Below are 21313 nucleotides of genomic sequence, written 5' to 3'. Positions count from 1 at the left end.
TGTGATGTGCTGAGCTGCAGAGATGAGGTGTTTCACCAGTCTTAAAAGAATTGCATTGGCTTATATGCCTTCGGTTAGAATTCAAGGTGTTGGCAATGACATTCAAAGCCCTGAACGGTTTGGGACCTTGATACTTGAGGCAGCACCTCTCCCTATATATGCCTGCCCAAGATTATTCATTTATTTATTTATTTACAATATTTATATACTGCTCCCCATTGAAAATCTCAGAGCAGTGTACAAGATAAAATGAAAATAAAAACAGAATAAAACACTTAAAACAGATTTTAAAAGAAGCAAATACGGTGACTCACGGCTGGACATTAAGGAAAGGCTTCCTGGAGTAATGATGTTTTCAGGAGGTGCCGAAAGGAGTACAAAGTTGGCGCCTGCCTGACCTCCAGAGGCAGGGAATTCCACAGGAGGGGGGGCTACCACGCTGAAGGCTCTTCCCCTGGTGGACTCCAATCGGAGGATGGATCTATGTGGAACCACCAGGAGCAGGCCCTCGGATGACCTCAGTGACCAGGCAGGTTGGTAGAGGAGAAAACGCTCTCTCAGGTAACCTGGTCTCAATTTGTTTAGGGCTTTGTACACAAGTACAAGAACCTTAAACCTGGCCCGGTAGCGAATAGGCAGCCAGTGCAGTTCCCTCAGCAGAGGAGTTCCATGCTGGAAAGGGGCAGCTCCAGACAACAGCCGAGCTGCAGCATTCTGCACTAGCTCCAGCTTCCGGAGCAGCTTCAAGGGCAGCCCCACATAGAGCGCATTGCAGTAGTCCAATCTTGAGTTTACCAATGCCTATACCATCGTGGCCAAGCTATCCCTCTCCAGGAGAGGCCATAGTTGGTGGACTAGCCAAAGCTGATAAAAAGCACTCTGCCGCAGCCACTTGAGCCTCTAGTGACAGAGATGGGTCTAAGGGCCTTGCTAGACCTGGTGGAAAATGTCGCCCTTATTCACACGCAAGCCGCGACGAGCTCTGGAGGAGAGCTGTCGCGGGCTGCCATTTTGTTTAAGTTTTAAAGAGGCAGCAGCAGCGCAGGAGCCAGGAAAGGTAAGTAGTTTTTGGGGGGGGTTTAAAAAAATTCTCCTTCCCCCCATCCCCAATCTCCCCCCCAGCCCCGTTCTCCTTCCCCCACCCCCATCCCCGCCTGTGATGTCCGATACCCCACCCGCCACCCACCCGCGATGTCCGATCCCCCGCCGGATGCCCCCCACCCGCAATTCCCCTCTGATGTCCCCTGGGCCACGATTCCCCCCGATCTCCCCAGCCTCCGTTCCCCCCCCCCCCCCATGTCCCCACCATAGCCCTGATGGCTGCAACGCTCCTGTGGAGTGCTGTGGCCCATCCGCCGCTTTTCCCGGCTATTCGGGAGTAAATCTGGTAGCCAGGAAAATTGGCGGACCTGGCTACATGCCTGTGGTCTCGGGCTCAGCCCGAGACTGCAGGAAAAACTGGGCCTCAAGTGGTGCTGGTTACCCCGGGCCCAGGGAGGGTTCACCCCTGCCTGAGCCCAGGATACCCTGTGCGTCATCTAGATGCACAGGGGTGAGCCCGGGGCTCGCACCAGGCTAAAGCCCCATCTAGGAAGGCACTAAGAGTACCCCCAAACTAAGAACCTGATCTTTCAGATTTGAGATCTGTTGGAGGAGCCTTCCTCTGTGTCCCACCAACGCGAGACATACATTATGCTTGGATGAGGAAGAGGGCTTTCTATGTGGTTGCACCCCGGTTGTGGAATGCCCTTCCCAAGGAGGCCTGTCTGGCACTGACACTGGCTTCATGTTGGCGCCAAGTTAAAACAAAGCCTCCAAGGGCTAAATTCTCCATGGCTACACCTTGTTTCACTTGTTTTCACTTGTTTTATTGCTTTTTTTTAAAAAAATTTTTTTACTGGTTTTAATTTGTTAACGATTCAATACATTTTTAGCTGTGTAAATTATTTATGTTTCTATTGTTCAGATTTTCTCTGTACACCGCCCTGAGATCCCAGTGATGATAAGGCAGGATACAAATGGTTAAATAAATAAATAAATAAATAAATAAATAAATAAAATCTAATGATGGGCCGGGCGTTGATCAATGCTCCACCTCAGCTCTCCTCTTTTCGGCCTCCACATCTTTCCTTCTTTTAAAAAAAACTTTCCAGGTTCCAGCCAGGCATGTAGATTTATGACGTGTTTTGCATTCTGAACTCCCTTGGATCACATTTGGGTGATGAAAACCTGATAGGTCTGTAGATAGGAAAAGGATTGGGGGGGGATTGTATTTTTTTCCCCTGGTTGGAGCGCATAATGAATAAAGTATTATATTCTTTCTCTCTTCCTCCCTCTCCCCCACCTTTTTGTGCGCGCTCTCTCTCTTACACACACACACACACACAGAGAGAGAGAGACTGAGACTATGTCTTTTCCCTATGGTGTTCAGCTTTAGTTTGCAATCATAAAACGCATTCAGAAACACAGCACCAGCGACCACAGTGTTACCCCAGCCCACATGCTTAACAAGACCACAAGGAATATGAAAAACTAATCACAGCCACATAAGCAGCACTTGGTAATAGAATCTGCATGGGTTTGGAAGGCACAGTCAGCGCATGTTCCTGGCCTGTTTTGAAGCCACGGCTTTCGGCTTTAACAGCTGCTCTAATAAACTTCCCAGAAAGTATTACATTCACAAGGGACTCTCTCTCTCTCTCTCTCTGTGTGTGTGTGTGTGTGTGTGTGTTGTATATTACTAAAAACTTGAGCAGAAACTGAATGGAAAAGATATCTCAACGGATCCAAGCCGAGATGGTCTAATAAAGGTGGACTGCAATTGGTTCTCTTGACTTGGCTGGAACAAAAAGCAAGAATTTAAATATGGATCCTTCTGTGCACTTTCTTTCTTCCTTTCCTTGCCAAAGTAGCCCATTACCTTGCCTTGAAACCTCTGCTGCATATGCTTCCTTTAAGAATACAACTAGATGTGGCAGCAGACCATAGGCATGTGCAAGGGGTGTGCTGGGTGTGCCCAGGCACACTCTAATATCTCAAGCAATAAGCACCGTATTGAGGGGGCCATTGAGTAGGAATCCAGAGACAGCAGGAATGGTCCTCCAGCTGCCCCACTGCCATTGCGCCTGACAGCAGGAGTGAAAAGGAATCACTCTGCTGGAAGCCTCTTCGCTGGGATCCACGCTTCAAAGAGGATCTCCTTATTCCCACACACACACACCTGCAATGGCCCTCCCATGGTCAGGCAAGCTGAATGTGAAGTAGAGCACCAGTGTCTGCAGTGTTTAATAAATGAATGAATTAAAATATCCTTTATGATTGAGTAAATATTGCCTTTAAAAATATTTTTTTAAAAAATCCTTGGGAGCACACCCTAATGAAGTGTGCTGTGCATGCCTATCCAGCAGGCATGAGGCTACCCCTGAAAACAAAATAGCATCCCCTTGAACAGGGAACCAGTAGTCAGCAAATCCAACCAACAAGAGGAGTTGAAATCCATAGAGCCATGCGAATTAATCACCAGCCACACTCCGGGCTGTGCGTCTCTTGTTTTATTTCATTGTTTTGCTTTTTTCTTCTTCTTCCAGATGAAGAACCTCTTAATTAGGTTCTGATCAATCTAGAAAAAGGGCAGCGTTAATGACAGGGGAAGGTTCTGTTACAACCCGTCTATCAATATATCTGCTTAAACCACTTCCCAAAACTTCATCCAAGAAAGAGATTCCAGGATAGAGGCACTGCAGGTAACTGAGGACTTGATTTCAGGCCCACACCTAAAAATGTGTTTGTTTGTTTTTTGAGGGATTATGGGGTGAGTAAATTCTGCAGATTACAGATTGCCTGATCCGTTTAGAGTGGTTTAATTGCATCACCTCTTACTGAGCAATTAGGTAGAACAAATAGGATTTGCAAACCAATGAAATGTCTGCATGCAAAGAATGCCTGTTCAGGATTCCAGTCAGCCCTGACCCTTTCCCAGGATACTCCTTTCCCATCCACCCCCACCCCCACAATAGTTTGCCACCCTGCCGGCAGCAGCCAGTGGAGTCCTAATGCCCATGGAGTCCTAACGGAGCTGTTTTGGGTTCCTCCACTAAAGATATATTTATATTTCTGCACTGATTTGGGGGGTGGCAGGGTCCACACACAAAAAAGTGGGGGACATGTGGCCGAGGTATTAGGGTATGAAGGAAAAGGGGGATATTTATTATTTCTTTATTATTACATTTATAACCCGCTTATTTATTTTCCATTTGCAAGGAACCCAAGTGTGGCGTAGTGGCTAAAGTGTTGGACTAGGAGTTGGGAGATCCAGGTTCTAGTCCCCACTTGGCCATGAAAACCCACTGAGTGACTTCCCTTCTATGGCAGTAGTAATACAATCACAACAAGAGCCAGTGTGGTGTAGAGGTTAGAGTGTTGGACTGGGAGTAGGGAGATCCAGTTTCTAGTCCCCTCTTGACCATGGAAGCTCACTGGGTGACTTTGGGCCAGTCACAGACTCTCAGCCCAACCTACCTCACAGGGTTGTTGTTGCGAGGATAAAAATGGAGAGGAGGAGGATTATGTATGCCACCTTGGGTTCCTTGGAGGAAAAAAGGTGGGATATAAATGCAACAAATAAATAATAAATAAATAACTTGCTTTCATGGGCCTCCTCTTCTCCATTTTATCCTCACAACAAATAAAAGGAGGTTTGGCAGCCAGTTACACGGACGAGTCGAGACTAGAACTTGGTTCTCCTGAGTCTGGGTCCAACACTCTAACCACTGTGCTACACTAAGTCTCCCCACACCAGATATAAAGGTAATAAGTGGAGACGTGACACATGCCTTCCCTCTGCACACCTACACCCTCTCCTAGTGACGAGCAGTTCCTTAGAAGTGTAGAAAACCTCCCAACAAGGAAATCTCCTTGATTTTTCATTCATGCCTGTCCAGCATTTCTCCCCTGCAGAGTTGGCAAGTTGATGCAGTATGCCAGTCTGTGCATGTGGGTCTTTTCCCCCTTCTGGTTGGGCACCTTCTTTGCTTGGCTTCCCTCCCGAAGCGGTGCCAAAGACCCCCGTTACTTTTTGAATAACAACACCTCCTGGTTCTCAGCAGCTCCGCTGACTCCTTCGCCTGCAAAGAGCTGGAATTTCCTGCCTGTGCCGCGGTGCGGTTTTCGACTGCTTTGGGGCTGCAGACGAGTCCTTTAATCTCTCGCCAGCTGGGCCTGTGCGTTAGTGTGGAAGGCAAGAAGGCTGCACTTTTGCCAGAAATCTCACCAGCGGGCGGAACAGTGCTCTCCCCCTGCCTGCCTTCCCGCCTGCTGCTTCTACTCCTTCTCTGCCTAAAGACCAGTGTTCCACATGAAATAAAATATAATGTGTCTGCCCTTCCTCTCTTCCAAAAAGAGAAAGGCCTCATCTTGAGTATTGGTTAGGCCTCATCTTGAGTATTGCGTCTAGTTTTGGGCACCACACTTCAAGAAGGATACAAAAAAGCTGGAGCGTGTTCAGAGGAGGGCAACCAGGATGATCAGGGGTCTGGAAACAAAGTTCTATGAAGAGAGACTGAAAGAACTGGGCATGTTAAGCCTGGGGAAGAGAAGATTGAGGGGAGACATGATAGCACTCTTCAAAGACTTAAAAGGTTGTCACACAGAGGAGGGCCAGGATCTCTTCTCGATCATCCCAGAATGCAGGACACAGAATAACGGGCTGAAGTTACAGGAAGCCAGATTCCGGCTGGACATCAGGAAAAACTTCCTGACTGTTGGAGCAGTACAGCAGTGGAACCAGTTACCTAGGGCGGTTGTGGGCTCTCCCACACTAGAGGCATTCTATGGGCAGCTGGACAACCACCTGTCAGGTATTCTTTAGGGTGGATTCCTGCATTGAACACGGGGTTGGACTCGATGGCCTTATAGGCCCCTTCCAACTCTACTCTTCATAGAATCATAGAATCATAGAATAGCAGAGTTGGAAGGGGCCTACAAGGCCATCGAGTCCAACCCCCTGCTCAATGCTGTGTGACAACCTTTTAAGTATTTGAAGAGTGCTTCCATGATTCCATGAAATGCAGCAGGCCAGCTCAGAACTTCCATTGCTGTCATCAACCCAGCAGTGTAGTTGCAGCTAAGATTGTAGCTGGGCCAGGGGTTCTGTGAGGCCTGGTCCCGTGGGGCCCTGGATCTATTCCACTGAGGTTTGAGTGTACATTGGTTCCAGTAGAAGTTCTCTCCCACCCTAATTATTTGTCATGCTAGGGGTCATTTTCAAGGAGATCAGAGCTGGGGAAGAAACTCAGGAATAAAATAATAAAATAATAATAATAATAAATCATCCCATGCATGGCAGTTATTATTGCATCCCATGCAATAATAATAATAATAATAATAATAATAATAATAATAATAATAATAATAATAATCTACTGTAAAGAGAAAAGTTTTACATGGGGTGGGGGCACTGGTCAAATATATAATCCCGGCATGCAATCCAGTGCGTACTCTTCCACTTTTATTTATCATCTTATTCTGCATAATATGTAGATCAGAGCTCAGTGAACAGAAAGGCAAAGAGGTCTTCCCATCGCTGCTTTCTTCTGCACCTTTAAATGGGAACTGAACGAGCAAAAAAGAAAGTCAAGGAAACAAAAGCGCTAAAGGCTGCAAAGGGATGAAAATTGCCACTGTCTGGAAATTCCAATTATTTATTTCTTGCTTAGGGAAGCAAGAAGGTTTTGAATATGTTTGTTAAGCAGCTGTCATTAAGACCGAAAGAGACGTCTCCATAATGGGGCATTTGCCGTTTTTACATCCACGTTCCTTGCAGCCATTTGTCTTTTCCACTACGTTAGCTGATCATGCCATGCGGCCGGAGCCTTCGGAAATAAATGAGTTCTGCCTCCCTACTCTCCTTCCAGCTTCCACATGTGGTTCTGACTACTTCCATGGGACCAAGGGAGTATTTTTAGCCTCCTTTTGTATGTACCAAAATGTTTTCAATCAGCAAAATAATTATGACACTAGGAAATCCTTATGTAAAATGAAAAGTCAGTTGGGCAAGAAGAGTGTGTTCTCAGAGGAGCGTGCAGAAGCCGCCCTTATCAAGCAAACGGATTGACAAAGCATTAAACAAAAGCCCAACACACGAAATGGAAAACATATTTGTGGAGAAATAAATGGCAGCCGCAGGAAAGTTGATGGCATATCAATGAACTCACAAGGAAAAGAACTGCTGCGTTGTTGTTGTTGTTATTTATAGAATCATAGAATAGAAGAGTTGGAAGGGTCCTATAAGGCCATCGAGTCCAACCCCCTGCTCAATGTAGGAATCCACCCTAAAGCATCCCTGACAGATGCTTGTCCAGCTGCCTCTTGAATACCTCTCGTGTGGGAGAGCGAAGACCTCCACAGGTAACTGGTTGCATTGTCATACTGCTCTAACAGTCAGGAAGTTTTTCCTGATGTCCAGCTGGAATCTGACTGCCTGTAACTTGAGCCCGTTATTCCGTGTCCTGCATTCTGGGATGATCGAGAAGAGATCCTGGCCTTCCTCTGTGTGACAACCTTTTAAGTATTTGAAGAGTGCTATCATGTCCCCACTGAATCTTCTCTTCTCTAGGCTAAACATGCATTATTATTATTATTATTAATAATAATAATAATAATAATAATAATAATAATAATAATAATAATAATCTTTTACTTCTTTCTTTGCTCTTACAGTCACAATATTTCTCACTGAAGAATGTTTCCGAATGCTCAAAGAATTTCACAGCCATTGTCTTAAAACAAACTTGGAAGGTAGATCAGTGTGGCTTCCATTCCCATACTGGAAATGGGTGGGCTTGACTTAGGGGTAAGCTACACCAGTGGTTTAATACAGAAGGCAAGCAGTTTGAGGTCTTTTGCAACATGTCTCATTGTCTGTGGTGACCATATGGAAAGGAGGACAGGGCTCCTGCATCTTTAACACTTGTACAGATAAGGCAATTTCAGCAGGTGTTATTTGTAGGCATGCAGCACCTGGGGAAATTCCCTCTTCATCACAACAGGTAAAACTGCAGGCGCCCTGCCTCTTTTGTATCTGGTCACTCTAATATAGCTCCTGTAGCTTTAACTGTTGTGATGAAGAGGGGATTTCACCAGGGGCTACAAGCTTAAAAACGACACCTGCTGAAATTCCCTTTTTAATACACTGTTAAAGATACAGGAGCCCTGTTCTCCTTTCCATTGGTCACCCTACATAGTCACCAATCCACAGCCAACCAGCAGCTTCCCTCTTGAAAAGCTGCATTTTCTGAAAGTCCTTCTACACTGTATTTTTCTCTTAAAGTGGATCCCAGGCAGTTCCACTGCAGTGTACCCCATCCTCTATGACATGACTGTGACCTGGCAGTGACTAGAGGAATCCTCCTTAGAGGAAGAAGTAGAGCCTCCAAAAACCAGGGGGACACCACATCAGTCACTGGCACCAGACCAGGAAAAGCCTGGGCCTTCAGGGTAGATGGTTCCCAGTCCTTTCCTGTCAGGGGCAGGGGACTCTACAGTAGATGCTGAGTGACTCCCAGGAGCAATGTTGCCTCAAGTGACAAGCCAGTAGGTCTCCTATAAGGAGTGCTCATTTGCAAAGATGGTTTCCTCAGGTGAAAGCAACTCCTCTTTAGTAGGGCTCTGGCCAGAGAGCTCTAACGGACAGCAGCTGAGGTTGGGTGGGGCTCAGCAGCCTTTGTGAGGAAAAGCCAGCAGTGAGAGCCTGAGAGACACTGGAAACAATGCCCCACCACCTTCTCCTGCCTTGTGGCTTCTGGTTTCCTGACCCTGTCTTGTTCTTGAACCCCTGTGCTACAACCTTGGACTCCTGCTTGACTCTGCTACTGGATTGTGTATGTATTGGACTGCCTAACTATCCTTTACCCTGTGCCTGTTTGACCACTCCTGCTTTGCCTGACCTCTCTTAAGTAGAAACCTGCGTGCTGGAACATTGGCCTGGGTTATTCATTGGCCTTGTGGTCAGCCCTAGAACTAAGACTGCTACAACCAGTGCAGGACAGGATCAGGTTAGGTTGTAATAGGTCACAGAGTGAGTTCATGGCAATGGCAAGATTTGAACAAGGGACTTCATAATTTGTAGCTGTGGCCAAATTAGACATGACCCCATTTGCACAATTAGGAATTCTGGGAATAACGTTTTTTGAAAGCTAATAGTATGTGTGTGTGTAATCCAGATTGGAACTCCCTTAGGGTTAGGAGGGATTTAACCATTTGCCCCTGCTGCAGTCCTGATCCAGATTTCCGTACCTTACCCCTGGAAGCTCGTAGTCTTGGCTTTATATTTGATTCCTCGCTCTCCTTTATTCCTCATATCGAGGCAGTAGCTAAATCCTGTCGTTTCTTCCTGTATAATATTGCCAGGATCCGACCATTTTTGTCTGTCTCTTCTGCCAAGACTCTCGTTCACGCACTGGTTATCTCTTGGTTGGACTACTGCAACCTTCTTCTCTCTGGCCTTCCTTCGTCTCACATCAGTCCGCTGGTCTCTGTCCACCACTCTGCCGCTAAGATCATCTTCTTGGCCCACCGCTCTGACCATGTCACTCCACTTTTGAAATCTCTTCATTGGCTTCCAATTCACTCCAGAATCCAATACAAACTTCTCCTGCTGACCTTCAAAGCTTTTCACGGCCTAGCTCCTGCCTAACTCTCCTCTCTCATCTCACGCTATTGCCCTGCTCGTGCTCTCCGCTCCTCTGATGCCATGCTTCTCGCCTGCCCAAGGACCTCTACTTCCCTTACTCAGCTTCGTCCTTTTCCTTCTGCTGCCCCTTACGCCTGGAACGCTCTTCCAGAACACTTGAGAACTATAAACTCAATCACAGCTTTCAAAACTCAGCTAAAAACCTTTCTGTTCCCTATAGCTTTTAAACATTGAGTTTGTTCTGACTCTATACTGTTTAGCTCTATACTGTTTAGCTTCACCCTACCCAGTGCCTGTTTACACTTCCCTGTGCCTGTTTGCATTCTCTTTCCCTCCTTATTGTTTACTACAACTTTATTAGATTGTAAGCCTATGCGGCAGGGTCTTGCTATTTACTGTGTAATCTGTACAGCACCATGTACATTGATGGTGCTATATAAATAAATAAATAATAATAATAATAATAATAATAATAATCAATAAACTTCCATCGGTTCAAATGGAAACTTTCAGACTGGTGTGTGTGGGGGGGTCTGAAATGGTTCAAGACCTCAGTTGGAGGCAAAGTTAAAGTACTCCTCCCCCTCCCTGCCACAGTCCTTACCTGAATTCCCCCCTCCCTGCGCCTGCTATTCAAAAGACCAAATCCCACAATTGTTGATTGCATAAAGACCATGTCTACTTTATTCTTCAGTCTCTTAGCTACTATATGCATATCTAGGGTTCCTCAGTGAGTAATAGAAGGCTGCTGCTCCACAAAACTAGTCCTGTTTCTTTCAAAGGCTGTCACAGAAAAATAAAGTGGAACCCCACCTACCCATCTGTCCTCATTTCACAGCCTAAAATGTGCTGGAAGATCATGCTTTTTCCAAAACCTGCACATCCAGAAAGACTTTATACTTCTGAGGCATGGCACGTATTACTCCTCCTCCCTTTCCCGTGATAGCAGTCTGTGTCCAAAAAGATGAAATTTGATAACAAAGTGAACCCCATGTACGCCTATGGAGGAAATACACGCACAATAGAGAGAATATCTGTTAAACTACTGGTGTGCAGTAATCGAACTTCAAACTCCAATATATACACCATTTCTTGCCCTTTCTACTTCAAAATTGGTGCGGAGTGCGGACCATCCTCAAACTTCACTTCTCCTCTACTGCCAAGGTTCAGATAAATCCATTTGGCCATTTTCTCTTTCCCCCTCCCCCACAATTTCTGGTTATTCTGACAGAATGTCAGCTGACTCACCTTTAACGAAGTGCCATGACCTAAAAATAATTAAAAAAAGGATTGCAAGTGTGCTTGGATTTTTGGGGCACATTCCCAAATGGGGTGGATGAGGTTTGCTTGATTTCATAAGAACATAAGAAATGCCATGCTGGATCAGACCAAGGGTCCATCTAGTCCAGCACTCTGTTCACACAGTGGCCAACCAGCCATCGGCCAGGGATGAACAAGCAGGTCGTGGTGCAACAGCACCCTCCCACCCATGTTCCCCAGCAACTGGTGCACACAGGCTTACTGCTTCGAACACTGGAGATAGCACACAACCATCAGGGCTAGTAGCCATTGATAGCCTTTGCCTCCAGGAATTGATCCAACCCCCTTTTGAAGCTATCCAGATTGGTGGCCATCACCACATCTTGTGGTAGTGAGTTCCATAATTTAACTATGTGCTGTGTGAAGAAGTCCTTCCTTTTATTTGTCCTGGATCTCCCACCAATCAGTTTCATGGGGTGACCCCGGGTTCTAGTATTTTGAGAGAGGGAGAAAAATGTCTCCCTATCCACATTCTCTATACCATGCATAATTTTGTACACCTCTATCACATTTATTTATTTATTTATTACATTTTTATACCGCCCAATAGCCGAAGCTCTCTGGGCTGTTCACAAGAATTAAAACCACAATAAAACAACCAACAGGTTAAAAGCACAAATACAAAATACAGTATAAAAAGCACAGCCAGGATAAAACCACGCAGCAAAATTGATATAACATTAAAATACAGAGTTAAAACAGTAAAATTTAAATTTAAGTTAAAATTCAGTGTTAAAATACTGAGTGAATAAAAAGGTCTTCAGCTGGCAATGAAAGGAATACAGTGTAGGTGCCAGGCGGACCTCTCTGGGGAGCTCGTTCCACAACCGGGGTGCCACAGCGGAGAAAGCCCTCCTCCTAGTAGCCACCTGCCTCACTTCCTTTGGCAGGGGCTCATGGAGAAGGGCCCCTGTAGATGACTTAAGGTCCAGGCAGGTACATATGGGAGGAGGCGTTCCTTCAAATAACCTGGCCCCAAACCGTTTAGGGCTATTTAAGGGACTAGATTTAGTAGATAGGGTCCCAGAAGAACTATGGACAGAAGTTCGCAACATTGTCCAAGAGGTGGCAACAAAAAACATCCCAAAGAAAAAGAAAACCAAGAAGGCAAGATGGCTGTCTGCTGAGACACTGGAAGTAGCCCAAGAAAGAAGGAAAGCAAAAGGCAACAGTGATAGGGGGAGATATGCCCAATTAAATGCAAAATTCCAGAGGTTAGCCAGAAGAGATAAGGAATTATTTTTAAACAAGCAATGTGCGGAAGTGGAAGAAGACAATAGAATAGGAAGGACAAGAGACCTCTTCCAGAAAATTAGAAACATCAGAGGTAAATTCCAGGCAAAAATGGGTATGATCAAAAACAAAGATGGCAAGGACCTAACAGAAACAGAAGAGATCAAGAAAAGGTGGCAAGAATATACAGAAGATCTGTATAGGAAGGATAATAATAACGGGGATAGCTCAGACGGTGTGGTCAGTGAGTTAGAGCCAGACATCCTGAAGAGTGAGGTCGAATGGGCCTTAAGAAGCATTGCTAATAACAAGGCAGCAGGAGACGATGGTATCCCAGCTGAACTGTTTAAAATATTGCAAGATGATGCTGTCAAGGTGATGCATGCCATATGCCAGCAAATCTGGAAAACACAAGAATGGCCATCAGACTGGAAAAAATCAACTTATATCCCCATACCAAAAAAGGGAAACACTAAAGAATGTTCCAACTATCGTACAGTGGCACTTATCTCACATGCCAGCAAGGTAATGCTCAAGATCCTGCAAGGTAGACTCCAGCAATTCATGGAGCGAGAATTGCCAGATGTACAAGCTGGGTTTAGAAAAGGCAGAGGAACTAGAGACCAAATTGCCAATATCCGCTGGATAATGGAGAAAGTCAGGGAGTTCCAGAAAAACATCTATTTCTGTTTTATCGACTATTCTAAAGCCATTGACTGTGTGGATCATAACAAACTGTGGCAAGTTCTTGGTGGTATGGGGATACCAAGTCATCTTGTCTGCCTCCTGAGGAATCTGTATAATGAACAAGTAGCAATGGTAAGAACAGACCACGGAACAACGGACTGGTTTAAGATTGGGAAAGGAGTACGGCAGGGTTGTATACTCTCACCTTATCTATTTAACTTGTATGCAGAACACATCATGCGACGTGCTGGGCTTGACGAATCCAAGGCTGGAGTTAAAATTGCAGGAAGAAACATTAACAACCTCAGATATGCAGATGACACCACTTTGATGGCTGAAAGCGAGGAGGAGCTGCGGAGCCTTATGACAAAGGTGAAAGAAGAAAGTGCAAAAGCCGGGTTGCAGTTAAACCTCAAAAAAACCAAGATTATGGCAACTAGCTTGATTGATAACTGGCAGATAGAGGGAGAAAACGTGGAGGCAGTGACAGACTTTGTATTTCTGGGCGCAAAGATTACTGCAGACGCTGACTGCAGCCAGGAAATCAGAAGACGTTTACTTCTTGGGAGGAGAGCAATGACAAGTCTTGATAAAATAGTTAAGAACAGAGACACCACACTGACAACAAAGGTCCGCATAGTTAAAGCAATGGTATTCCCCGTAGTAACCTATGGCTGCGAGAGCTGGACCATAAGGAAGGCTGAGCGAAGGAAGATAGATGCTTTAGAACTGTGGTGTTGGAGGAAAATTCTGAGAGTGCCTTGGACTGCAAGAAGATCAAACTAGTCCATACTCCAGGAAATACTCCAGGAAATAAAGCCAGACTGCTCACTTGAGGGAATGGTATTAAAGGCAAAATTGAAGTACTTTGGCCTCATAATGAGAAGACAGGATACCCTGGAGAAGAGGCTGATGCTAGGGAAAGTGGAAGGCAAAAGGAAGAGGGGCCGACCAAGGGCAAGATGGATGGATGATATTCTGGAGGTGACAGACTTGACCTTGGGGAAGCTGGGGGTGGCGACAGCCGACAGAAAGCTCTGGCGTGGGCTGGTCCATGAAGTCACAAAGGGTCGGAAATGACTGAACGAATAAACAACAACAAACCAGCACTTTGAATCGGGCCCGGACCTGGACTGGCAGCCAATGAAGTTGTAAAAGGACTGGCCTAATGTGATCTCGCCAGCCAGTCCCTGTTAGTAAACAGGCTGCCCTGTTTTGTACCAGCTGAAGCTTCTGGACCGTTTTCAAAGGCAGCCCCACGTATAATGCATTGCAGTAATCCAAACGAGAGGTTATCAGAGCATGGATCACTGTAGCTAGGCTATCTTTGTCCAGATAAGGGCGTAGTTGGTATATCAACCTAAGCTGATAAAAGGTGCTCTTTGCCACTGAGTTCACCTGTGCCTCAAGTGACAGTTCTGGATCCAAGAGCACCCCCAAACTACGGACCCGATCCTTTAGGGAGAGTGCAACCCCGTCCAGGACAGGGCAAACATCACCTCGCCGGACAGATGAACCACCCGCTAACAGTACCTCCGTCTTGTTTGGATTGAATCTCAGTTTGTTAGCCCTCATCCAGTCCATTACCGTGCCTATCATGTCTCCCCTTAGCCTCCTCTTCTCCATATCCCAGTTGGTGAAACCTTCCCTCGTAGGAGAGATGCTGCAGTGAATTGAGTCAATGAATTCTGTCATTGTTGGGAATGAAGGTGGGTGGGGGGAGCTTTGAACTGTGACCTGTCCATGTCTTGATGGCTGAAAGGTCAGAAGGCAAGGGGGAACAGCTCAAATGAGCATTTTATTGCAGCCAATCTCATGATCACAGAGCACAAGAGATGGTTGTGAAAGGTTTGAGGTTCATCTTTTGGAAGGTGTCAAAGGCTTCATCAGGTTTTTCCCCATCCAAGTTTTCTTTCACTACCCAGTTGGCTGCCCAATCTGGGGGACTCGGGAATTCCCCAGGAACAAGATCCACCTTGTTCTACCAGTTCCTTTGCATGCCACAAGATTAGCAGGGCAAGGTCCAAAGTCTCTTGTTTTTTCCAACTTCTCCTTCTATCCCATATTTTCTCAATAAGTCATGTTTTCATTCATGCAAGCACAAGGACTGTTTCTGTTGTTCTAGACACAGCATTGGTCATTCACAGACAACACATGGTAGATAATTAATACCGAGGGAATGGCCATCAAAGTGTTGGTGTGTTTGTATTCTGCAACATTGCCCAATTCACCAGTTCAAGCCTGTAACGTTCAAACTTGCCAACAGGGGAGAGGGCAGATGGAGCAGAGTGGTCTGTTGGATGCTGATGTCACAATGACTTTTAACTATTTATTTATTTATTACATTTTTATACTTCCCAATAACTGACGCTCTCTGGGCGGTTCACAAAAATTAAAACCACAATAAAACAACCAACAAGTTAAAAGCACATTTACAAAATTCAGTATAAAAAGCACAACCAGGATAAAACCACGCAGCAAAATTGATATAAGATTAAAATACAGAGTTAAAACAGTAAAATTTAAATTTAAGTTAAAATTAAGTGTTAAAATACTGGGAGAATAAAAAGGTCTTCAGCTGGCGACGAAAAGAGTACAGTGTAGGCGCCAGGCGGACCTCTCTGGGGAGCTCATTCCACAACCGGGTTGCCACAGCGGAGAAAGCCCTCCTCCTAGTAGCCACCTGCCTCACTTACTTTGGCAGGGGCTCACGGAGAAGGGCCTCTGTAGATGATCTTAAGGTCTGGGCAGGTACATATGGAAGGAGGCGTTCCTTCAAATAACCTGGCCCCAAACCATTTAGGGCTTTAAATGTCAATACCAGGACTTTGGACTATGCTTTGGTGGGGGGGGGGACAACTTTTCCTTATGGGGGCATTTGAAGGGTGGAAATCCCAAGTGAAAGGTCACAGATTCCCCATGCCTATTACATGCCCCCCCCCCCTGTATTCTGGTTTTTTCTCTCTCTCTTGCCCAGGATGGTAAAGAGGTTTGGGAGCAGAAAGCTGACAGATTTGTGTGCTGGCTTACACCTGGAATGTTCTGATGAACATTGTAGAAGGCCCCTGGGCCAGGCATTCTCAGTAGACCCCTCTCCTTCAGTGGGTCTACCTTCTTTGCCACTATTGTTGCCAGCTCCTCCTCCACTGCTCTGCCTCATCATCATCATGGTGAGCACCTTTTTGCATGACAGGCAGAGAACCAATGCAAATAGGTTCTCCTTCACACCACCACCATTTTCTGGGCCAGAAGAAGAAGAGGTTGAATGAGTAGAGGCAAGAGGAGGAACAGGTCCAGGGGGTCCTCACCATTAGGCCCCCTGCTGGGTTGCTGGCCCTTGGAACATGCCCAATCACACCAACTCTTGGTGGTGGTGCTCACGGAGATTAACAAAATGTACCAAATGCCACCACCCCCTTTAGGCACTGTAAAGAGAAGGCTTACTCAAAACATAATTATTGTGACTAACCCACTTCCTCTGCCCTCCTCCCTATTTGCATGTTTAGAGATGGTGAGAATGTGGGTGGAAATACAGCCATAGAGCAAAGCTCCAAAGAAGTGTCTGAGGTATGGCCAACCCCAATATCACTTACTGCCTGGATCTTGACTTGAACCTGGATCTGGATCTGCCATGGCTGAAGCAATTACATTAGCTGGTGACTGAGGGTTGTATTGTCCAGGCCTGCTTGAGCTCCTCCCTTACGTCTTGGATCATGAGGACTAGAAACTTCAGAAGAAGAAATGTGTATAAATATGACCTTGGCACCCAGTGCCCTCTTTTGTGAATAAACCTGGTGCCTCTAATCTGTTTGACTACAGCTCTCATTATCCTCAAACAGCATGACCAATGGTTAGCGATTACGGGAGTTGCAGTCTAAAGCATCTGGAGGGCACTAAACTGCCTACCCTTTCATCATGATATTGCAGTTAGCATGTTGGACTTTCATGGCAGAGCCCTGCTTTCAAAACTCGATTCAGCTGTAAAACTGATCGTGACTTTGAACTAGTGACTCGACCTGACCTAACTCATGTAGCTGGTGTGAAGATCAAAGTGGGGATACATGTTCTCCTGAGCTCCTTGGAGAACAAGCCAGATCACAATGTAATAAATAAATGCATGTTCTACTTTTCTGTAGCGTACAGACAACCTCGATGTTTCCTAGTAACTGTTGACTTACACCTCAGCTAGATAGAAAGACTTCTTACTGGACCAATGGCCCTTTGCCAGTCAACAATTCTGTTAACTCCCTTGGCTAACTGGCTTTGCCCCCAGACACAGCTGTTAATGCTGCAATGGCCAAATTCAAAGGTTTTGTATCTCCCAAAGTCATGACGTTTTGGCTACTAAAATGCAGCTCTTCCATAACTTTGCCACCTTACTGTGTTCTTAGTATTCATCTAAGGCTTGCTCTTTAAGGAGAAACTGGTGAGCTCAGTAACAAGAAAACCAGTCTGGTTCAGAAAGAGTTTCCTAGAACTTTGGTCCCTCTTTTTCACTCCGAGATGAGATAAAGTCGTTCATTGTTTGGCTTGGCTGCCTATAAACTCATGTGGCCGACAGCCGGCTTTGATCACAGGGCTATCAGCACGCTGACCCTTGACAACAAACGCGCTCCCTCCTCTTTCACAGTGCTGCCAGACCAATCTCTGTTATAAAAACTGAATTGTGTAGGGCTTTTTTTCCCCCTTGCTGGGAGGTGGGGGCACTAAACTCAAATTCCACCACCCCCAGAAGTCATTTGAAGCTCTCCTAATTAGTCTGCAAATTAGATTTGAGAGCTCAGCCGGTCTGCCTTTTCTGTAAATGAACAGAAAAAGAGGCCATTTCCCAAAACGTGGTCGCTGTATAGAACAGTGAAAAAATGAAATGAAAAAATTCTGGGCCAGAATCAGGGCTGAAAAGTGGCTTATCAATGTTTAGGATCAAAAATAAAACAAAGAAATGCACATTTCGTTTTCTGAAGCGCATGTATGGTGCGTCTTCCTCCCCCTTCATTTTTATCTTCACCCCCTCCATGAGGTAGGCTAGTGGGGGGGGGGCAATGATGACCCTATGAGCTTCATGATGAAAGTGGGGATTTGAATCTGTGTCTCCCGAATCCAGGTCTCTAACCACTGCACCATACTGCATCATCCGTGTGCCTTAGGGCCAAGGAAAAGAATGCAGAGTGAAAACTGTGGCTAACTGCATATGTGCAGAAGGAGTATGAAACGTTCCGGCAATCAAACATGGAAGAAGGTAGATTGCTCAGTACAAACAAGATTGGGTAACTGTTCACTATCAATATCCATGGATAAAGTTGATGTAGAAACATTTGCTACCATTCCAAAGGCTGTGTATGACGGTGTTGTTTTAAATCATGGGCCAAATAAAGTTACCTTTAGTGTTGGATAGATCTGACCCATAGACCACTATTGGCAATCTCTGTTTAAACGTGTTATCTGTGGAGTAGAGGAAGAGAATTAGCAACAACCTGTTTGAGAATTAGTATGGCAGGGGTAATCAAGCTGGTGCCTTCAAGCTGTTTTGACTACAACTCCCATTATCCTCAAACAGCATGACCAATGGTCAGGGAGTATGGGAGTTGCATTCTAAAACATCTGGAGGGCATTGAGTTGCCTACCCCTTTATTGGACTTTGATGTATTCAGCTGTAAAACTCTTAGTGACTTCGAGCTAGTGATTCAAACTGATCTACCTTGCAGGGTTAGAGTGAGGATCAAAGTGGGGATAAAAGTTATCCTATTACACGAATAGGATAACTTTTGGATTGGATAACACCAATGCTTAAAGGGGGTCCGTTACGTGTGTGTTTGCTCTGGTTTCGTTTTTGAGATGAGTAGAGAAAGTTAAGGTTTCTCCAAGGGAGGAAACATCCTGAAACAATCTGACAAAAGCCAAGTTTGCAGAATGGCTTAGAACGTGAGCATATATTATCAGCGATGTTGGTAAGCGCATGTTTTTCTCATTAAAAACTTGCTCGGTATATGAAACAGCCCAGGGAAACCGTAAATAAGACAGCACAAAGCTACTTCAGGTTGATGTTGACATGACGGATTGGCCCTCCACCCCGCCCCCATGTACCCTGTTGTCAATGGGGCTTTTATTTGTAATCATCTTGCAGTGTTGTCCTTACAACCGCAGAGGCCTGTGTAGCTCAGGGAGAACAGAAGTGACTTCTCTACTTTCCATCATGTTCCTTGTGCATGGTTTGTGTATTGGGGGGGAGGAGAGGGGGAGTGGAGTGTCTTAAGGGACAGACTCTTAAGGCCATCCTTCCATGGAGATGTCTGTGTGTTGTGTTTCCATTGGACACGGCACAATATCCCTTGCAAGTTGAAATGACAAGGGCTTATTAAATTTGTGGAAAATGATATTGATCCACAAAGGGTGGGGAGAGATGACACAAGCAGGGGGAGACTGTGTGACTTGCAAGCAAAATAGGAGAGATTAAGCATAAGTCCCGGGAGCGGATCTGAATACGCTGTGGGTTTTCAGTCCCACCACACCTCACTTCCCTGAATGGCAAAATGGTTCCAGGGGAAAAGCCTCTGTAATAGGGATGGGCAACCTGTTATAGACTAAAATTCAAAAGGCAGTTGTAAGTAATCAGCTCAGACCTTGGGCTAGAGTGTGCTGTCTCTCCTCCGGCAGCCTGTTGAGCAGGTAGGAAGGTGTGGCAGAGGAAGAAAGACAAAGAGGGCGTGTGAAAGAAAGGGTGTGTTGGAAAGAGAGGAAGGGGTGTCAGAAAGAGAGAGAGAGAGAGAGAAAGGGGGTGATGGAGAGGGAGAGTGTCAGAAAAAAGAGGAGGTGTCAGAAAAACAGAGAGAGAAAGTTGGAAAGGGAGAGAAGGAAGGGAGTGTCAGAAAAAGAGAAAATGGAGTGTCAGAAAGAGAAATGTGTGTGTGTGTATATGTATATATATGAGAGAGAGAGAGAGAGAGAGAGAGAGAGAGAGAGAGAGAGAGAGAGAGAGAGGTTGGAAAGGGAGAGAAGAAGGTGTCAGAAAGAGAGGGGGATCAGAAAGAGAGGTAGAGAGAGGGCAGTGTCAGAAAAAAGTGATGAAAGTATCAGAAAAGGAGAGAGCAAAAGGGCTGACAGTAAAGGAGAGAGAGAGAGAGATGTCAAAAAGAAATTTAATTTCATGTCAACTTTGATAAGAATTTACCCAAATACAGAAAGTATGCCATATTCAGGACAAAAAAAAACCCTGGAGAGTTAAAAATAATAAAAAAATAAATTATTATTATTATTATTATTATTATTATTATTATTATTATTATTATTATTATTATTATTATTTGAAATGTGGGAGAAACAGAAATTGACAGATTCATCCATCCAGGGCCAAATGTTTAGTTTTTGAAACTCTAGGTTTGAATCCCTGTGTATTCAGCCATATTGGTGCTTAATTACAGTTGACACCTCATTCTCCCCCCCCCCCCCCAGGTTCCTCATCTTTTACAGCTGGATGGCAGAAAGGTACATCATTCCACACTCCATACCGGTAATAGGTCTACCTATGGAATGTGGTTGTTGCAGATAGGAGAGCATTTTGTTTAGGTTCATTTTTGGGAAGCATTTGTCAACATTTGCTAAGTTCTTCATATATGGGAGAGAAAGAATTTGAGATTGACAGAATTCCAATGGAGGAGAAAGTGAAATGGATAGGTTCTCTCATCCCTAGTCTGGGCCCACCCTTAATCCATCCCTGAATGATTTATACATACCCATCCTCTACTTTAAGAGTTTCGGGGAAGGAAATCCCATGGCTCATTTGGACAAGAGCTTCCATTGGCCAACCTTTTGCACAGCATTTCTGGATGTTTCCTTTATCTTCAAGCCTACGCAATTCATCATGAATCAGAGGTTCATCAGATGAGTGTTTTATCGCATGCTCACTACTGCCCACTTACAGATGTCTGCGCATCCTTTAGATGATGGCATCTGCCTCCTGCATTCCCCACTCTCCTTCTGCTAGGTTTTCTTTATCACAATAGACCCCTTTTAATCCATTTTTTTTAAAAATGGAACTTGCCATGATCTTCTGCTGTGTGCAAAAAGAGCGGTGTGATATAAACGGCCCTTGAATGGACCACATGGTCTTTGTTTACCTCCTCTTTCCCTTCCAGGAAGAATGAGGAAGAGCGGAGAAGCAACAGTAAGGAATATCACACCGGGGTAAAATCCCAGTCAGTTCTCTCCCCCCCCCCCCGCACTAATTTTACATGCATTTCTTTAAGAAAGAAAGTGGAACTCTTTTCCACTCTATAAAAAAATGGACATACGTTCAAAGAGGAACATTTCTTTTGTGCTGCAGAATGAGCTCTGCTCCCCCCTGCCCCCCCCAACCTTAGCTGTTGTGATGGCACATCAGGTGTGTCA

The sequence above is a fragment of the Elgaria multicarinata genome, chromosome 18, assembly GCF_023053635.1.
Source record: "Elgaria multicarinata webbii isolate HBS135686 ecotype San Diego chromosome 18, rElgMul1.1.pri, whole genome shotgun sequence".
Taxonomy (NCBI): Eukaryota; Metazoa; Chordata; class Lepidosauria; order Squamata; family Anguidae; genus Elgaria; species Elgaria multicarinata.
This window is presented reverse-complemented; position numbering follows the sequence as displayed.